This window comes from Gossypium hirsutum, chromosome A06 (assembly GCF_007990345.1).
Source record: "Gossypium hirsutum isolate 1008001.06 chromosome A06, Gossypium_hirsutum_v2.1, whole genome shotgun sequence".
Lineage (NCBI taxonomy): Eukaryota > Viridiplantae > Streptophyta > Magnoliopsida > Malvales > Malvaceae > Gossypium > Gossypium hirsutum.
The window spans coordinates 88663239-88669728 of NC_053429.1; the positions used below are offsets into that span (position 1 = coordinate 88663239).

At 30.3% G+C, this 6490-nt stretch overlaps 1 long non-coding RNA gene across 1 annotated transcript; it reads left to right on the forward strand.

Moving 5' to 3' along the window:
• Positions 1-4395: 4395 nt before the first annotated feature.
• On the forward strand, positions 4396-5920 carry LOC107893653 (uncharacterized). Its single transcript, XR_001682899.2, has 2 exons — positions 4396-4874; positions 4981-5920. It is a non-coding gene; the product is annotated as an uncharacterized lncRNA (long non-coding RNA).
• The last annotated feature ends 570 nt before the right edge of the window (positions 5921-6490 follow it).

Below are 6490 nucleotides of genomic sequence, written 5' to 3' on the forward strand. Positions count from 1 at the left end.
GTATAAACTGTGAAATTTGGGGCAAAATGGAAATCAACATTTTGCACTAAAGCAGTTTTGGACAGCAGCAGTACTGTAACTTTGAAAAATCACCAAAAATTGTAGAGATTGAATTAGAGGATGAATAAAATATGAAATTAAATTTTATTGAGTCTAGTTTCTTATAAAAGAAATGATGTGAGCAATGGAATTGTAAATCATGAGATATAATAGATTTTGTGAGAAAAGGTCAGAATGAATTCGGGTTCCCCTGTTCTGACTTTGGAAAATCATTAAAAATTGTACAGAAATGATTATGAGTTATAGTTTATATGGTTAGAATCCTTAATGAGTCTATTTTTAGAAGAAACAAGCTAAAACATCATCCGAATTCTGTACAATGAGATGATTAATTTTTAGTGAAGAGTGGTCGGAACTGTCAGACAGCGAAACAGGGGAAACTTTAAAGAATAAACTGTACTATTTGGCTGAACAAAAAATTATGAAAATTTTATGGTATGAAGATATGTGAGTCTAGTTTCAGGGAAAATTAACGGATCTTAATTTGGAGCTTTGTAGCTCTGGATAAAAATAATTTAGTGACTCTGACTCGGATAAACAGCTTTGAATATACATGTTAGTGAATATTGAAATTATGGTTAATGTTGTTTAAGTGTGTTATACACATTAAGGATGTGGAATGGAGAGGAGGAGGAGGAAAATTGGGAAATATATGAATGATTCGTGTATAAATGGTCATATGTTTGATTATAACTCATAAACGATGAAATATGAATGATGCTTATTTTTGTGCATTATTGGTCATGGTTTAAGCTCATGTGTGAAAATAAAGTTTCATAGTATGTGTGTATGGTATATTCAGTATATGATTTGGCATGAAATAATACCATGAATGGTTTATGAATTAACACATGTTGGTAAGCATGATATATGAATAAATGATCAAATTGAGCGGAACGCCGGATTTGAGTACTTCTGATCAAGTGATAAAGTGATAAGTGATAGCTTCGGCTACACTTATCTGATCAAGTGACAAGTGAAAAGTGATAAGTGATAGCTTCGGCTATACTTATCTGATCAAGAGACAAAGTGATAAGTGATAGCTTTAGCTACACTTATCTGATCAAGAAACAAAGTGATAAGTGGCTACACTTATCTGATCAAGGGACAAGTGATAAGTGATCATACGTAAGACCATAGTTATACTATGGCAAAGTGAAAGTGAAGTACTCAATTTTCCGTGACCGTTCCCTAATTTGATTAAGGATGGTAAGTGACAAATGGGCCCAAAAGAATTAAAGTAAATGGATAAGTGGTAGTGTATTTATATCAGGACGATGTTGTTATTCAAACTAAAGTGATATTTTCATTGCTAAATTGAGAATTTCATAAATGTGTTATTGAATGGTATAATCAATAAACATTGAGTTAAATGGTAAATACGTATTAGTTTTGAATTTGATGTCATTGAATTGTACATGAATTAAATGGAAATTTCTAGTGATATGATTTAAATTATGAGCATGAGAAATTGCGAATTGAATGAAATGGAAATGAAGCATTAAATTGCATGAGTATGTATCGGGTCTCGCAGGCCCTAATTATTATGATTATAATATTTTGAGGATATATTGTGAAAAGTTATAGAAACATGTTAATTATTTTTGAAAGTTTTAATTTTGATGAAATTTTATAACTCGGTTAAATACGTTTACAAGTGTATGTGTTTTGGTAATGCCTCGTACCCTATTCCGGTGTTGGATACGGGTAAGGGGTGTTACAAGAACACTTAACCACTGAAGCAAATACATAGTTGTGTCATATTCTAACAGAACTAGAAATATAAATTTTTAGGCGTTACAACTTATGAGAAGTAAGCTTCCTATTTCAACATGAGATTATGTTGATTTACGTGTTGTACACATCAAACCAATAAGTTATAAATACTCCCCATTATAATTGGTTTTTGATGAAGAGTTAAATATTTCTTATCTTTGAATTTTTGTATGTATGTTTATGTTCTAATTGCTCCATCACAATACATAAAGACGTGTGAATCCTCAAAGAAAGTTGAGAATATATATTAATTACAAGTCTCTTTGTATTATTAGATATTTTAAATGTATTAGAGATTCAATTATGACATGATTTGCGATTAGAATTTTGATTCGATAGTTTTCCCAATATTAGGGAGAGAGAAATAATAACTTGTAATGAGTTAGGGGAAGAGTAATTTGAACCAGATGTTCAACAATGATAACTCATTACAAGTTAACTGTTAGATGTATTTACAAACTTAATGAGAATAATCAAGTTAATATTTTAATTTGAATCAAAGTCTCAGTCAAATAATCAATTAGAATAAATAATAGATTGATTGGTTCCAAAGATGAAAATTCTTCTAAATGCTCATATAGTAGAGGTGAGTGCTCCAAAAGAGACCTAAGACATAACTAATAAGTAAAAATCCAGAAGAAATTCAGGTACCTGAAACTAAATTTTAAAATAATGAAAATAAGGGATCTCGATAAGTTATGTTAATTCGAGAAAATGTGGAACTGAATAATAAAAGTAGTTGACAATGATCTTACATACAATATTATTATTGAATAATGAAATAAAAGGAGGATCTTGAATAAATCTATTAAGAAATATAGATATGGAATAAATTGATCAAAATAGAAAGGCACAACTCGAGTACAATTAAATTCGTGGAGTTTTTAAACCAGTAGTCCAAATATCTAAAGGTATAAAGCTAATAAGGGTGCAAATGAAGTAGTTTTGCAAAAGTGGAATAAAAATATGAAGTTTTTCGCTAAGTCCTGGTATTGATTATGAAAAGATATAATATTCTTTTGTGGTGGATGTAATAACCTTTAGATATATTGTTTTGACAATTCATAAAAGATTTTTTACTTGCGTCTAATGGTTGTTGTTACAAACTTTTATGAACCACTATATTGTAAAGTTTATATTAAAATCCTTAAAGGATTTAGGATGGTAGAAGCATATTGAAATTCTCGAGAAATTGTTCATTTATATGAATTAAAATAATTTGAACATATGTGGTAAATAGTAGTTGAAGGAGGATAATAAAATGATCCAAAATACCTATTTGTATTTTTATAGAAGAATCCTGATTAAAATTTGCTAGGATTATTGTTGAAACTCCTGAAGAGATCAAAATATATTTCTTCAAAATTTTCCCTCACACATGACTTTCAAAAGAATGGTAATATAAATGCTTAGCAAATACATTCAAATAGTCATTTGAAAGACTAGTATTCAAGATTGAATACGTAAAATATGAGAAAATATGTGATGTTTTTATGAGGGGGAGTAAATACACGTTGTACTCTTTTTCCCTTAACCGAGGTTTTGTCTCATTAGATTTTCCTGGTAAGGTTTTTAATGAGGCAGCATATTATCTACCAATTGACATCCAATGGAGAGCGTTATGAATATCTTATTAAGTAGATGTCCATCAAGATCAAGATAAGTTTTGATATACTTTTAAATTCTAATAGTTATTAGAAGTAGATCTCTACTTTATTTATACTTCTTATGCCTATAAATAGAGACTTTGGAGAAGCTTTGTAAATATCTCCATTTGATTAATAAAATACATTCTCTATTGCTTCTCATATTTTCTTTGTTCTTTACTCTTTGTCTATTTATTTTATAACAACGATAAATAATTTTTTTCTTTCAATTTTTGTTCTCATAAACAATTAAATAACCACAATTTTCTAAATATATTGTTATTATTATAAACTTTTAAAAAAATTATGCACTATTTAAATTATAAAAAAATTATAATATACAATATTAAAATAGATTTTTACCGGATGTAAAAAAATATTATTTTAGAATTTGTAAAAAAAATAATTTTTTGAAATAAACGTTATATTTTTTTACATTATTAATTAAATTTTAAAAATTACAAAAAATTTAATATATTTTAATTGATATATACAACTACACCATGTATCATACAAACAAAAAACTAATATTTTGTCTATAATTACAGATTTCAAATATTTATAAATCATTAATATTTTAAAGTTAAAATAATAAAAAATTTACCTTTAATTATTTATATTTCTACTTCAATGAAATAAGTAATTAATTTTTTTTTATTTTATTTTCGTACTAGGTAAATATCTAATATAAATAAATATTTTATTTAAAATAAAAGAAATTTCTTAACATAAATTAAAAGATTTCTATATACAATACTTAAATACCCAAACTCTTTTCTAACCCTTAAATAGGAGGATAAACATGTTTCATTGTACTTGAACCCATATTTTTTTGTACTGACATTAATATTAATATCAACTAAACTAAAACCCAATCGATAAATTAAAAGATTCAATACTTTTTTTTGAATAACTTCCGATTAGGATATTTATTAAAATAAAGAAATAGTTTGAAAATGAATACATAAAACTGCTTGAAAAAAATAAAGGAAAAAAATATTAAAAAAAACAATTAATACCCCAGCACAAAAAGGAGCCCACCTCCATTAAACAAATCACGTGAAAACCCTTGGGGAACTCTAGTAGATAGAAACGCTCCATCATTATCCCTTGGAAAACATCAATTTTCCATTCATCCCACGCTCTTAAAGTAGAATCCATTCATTTCCTTCTGCAACTTTCCATTTCCTGCGCACCAAACTCATTAAGCCATTCTAGAATTATAATCCATCAACTTCATCCTCTTCTTCAACACCTCTCACAAGACCGTCCCGAGCCTCTAGAGTCACTATCACCATCAGATCTCGCCGTCTAAGATTCATAATTTCGTCCCTTATCCATCCTTCTTGGGAAAGAGCATGAATAAATCCATTTGTTGATCAAGGAACGAAGGTAAACTAGACCTTCCTAAACTTTCTCTACTCAAGTTTTATGTCATGAATAAAGGTCCCTATTTTCGATCTATCCATAGATCTTGATTTAGCTTTCTTGATCACAGTTAAGGAGTCACCTTCAATAACCACTTCTCTGAAACCCATCTCCACCCCCAACTTGAGAGCCTGAAGGCATGCAAGGGCTTCAACCACGAAAACAGACAGTGCATACTCATTTAAAATGACCCTTGTACCTATTATTCTAGATCTATCGTCTTTAATAACTAACCCTGAATATGGTTTTGCGACGTAAGCCTTAAAAGCCGCATCAAAATTAATTTTCAGGAAATGAGCCTCCGACAATCTTCACCCATCACACACCACCTTCAAAATAGTTAATCTTTCCGCTATCTCATTTAGCTCAAGTAAATAGGACGATATCTGACTTACCATTTTTTTTGCCAAGATGAACACTTTGTCATGGATCTATTTGTTCTTTAACAGCACATACAACCTATCTATAAGTACTCTTCGTTGAAACATTAAATAGTTTCTGTAGCCAATCCTGAAAACATAAGTTCCCCCTCTCACCCTTCCATCTGATCTCCAATAGGTTCCAAAGCTCAGCAGCAAAAGGATAGTCGCAGAATCCGTGCTCTAAGCTTTCAACACCCCGCATGAATTTTGGTCATGTTTCTCCACCAGCCAATCTTCTATTGATAGATTATGCATATTAGGGATTAGATTATGGAATATTCGCCAGATTGTAATTTTAACTTTTTTTTTGGCAATTTTATGTTCTACATCTTTTTGTAAAAAAATTTGTAACAAATCTCCTATTCATTGGCATTTGGCTCATCGCCATCTTGTAAAACCCCATACCCACTTCGAACAGTATACTCACCCGAGGATTCCATGCACTAAACCACCGCTTCTTCTTGCACCTGTGAACCTAGATGAATACACAGAATTCTCATCGCTACCTCTGAATCAAAACAACTAGTAATTAGCTCCATATTCCATCTTCTATCTTGCTGTAATATCAATTCAAAAACTGTCTTGTAAGGCCTATTAGACTCAAGCATCTAAATTTTCTTTTTTTGCAAATCAAGGACCCAAATATCATCCCAGATGTTAATACTATTCTCTGTACCAACCTGCCAATCTAATCCCTTCAGAAGCAAACTCTTTGCAGACCAGATGATTCTGTAGGTATACGAATGGTAAAGCTCTAAGACCAACTCTCAAAAAATCTGTACTCGGAAAATACTTTGCCTTTAACGATCTAGTTAATAATGAACTCTAATCATTAATTAAATGCCATCCCTGCTTGGAAAGTAAGGCAATGTTAAATTGACTAAGATTACGAAAACCCATGCCTCCATAATCCTTTGAAGTACACATTTTGACCATTCACACTAATGGATTCCTTGTTTCCCCTCAAATTTCTGCCACCAAAATCGAGAGGTAACTTGCTCTAACTCTCTACATAGTAAGGTTGGAAGTAAGAAATATGACATTGTAAAAGTGGGAATAGCCTGAAGAACACTTTTTATAAACACTTCTTTTCCTGCTTGGGACAATGGTCTCACACACTAACTGTTTATGCAACTTCTCATCCTATCCTTTAGCCCC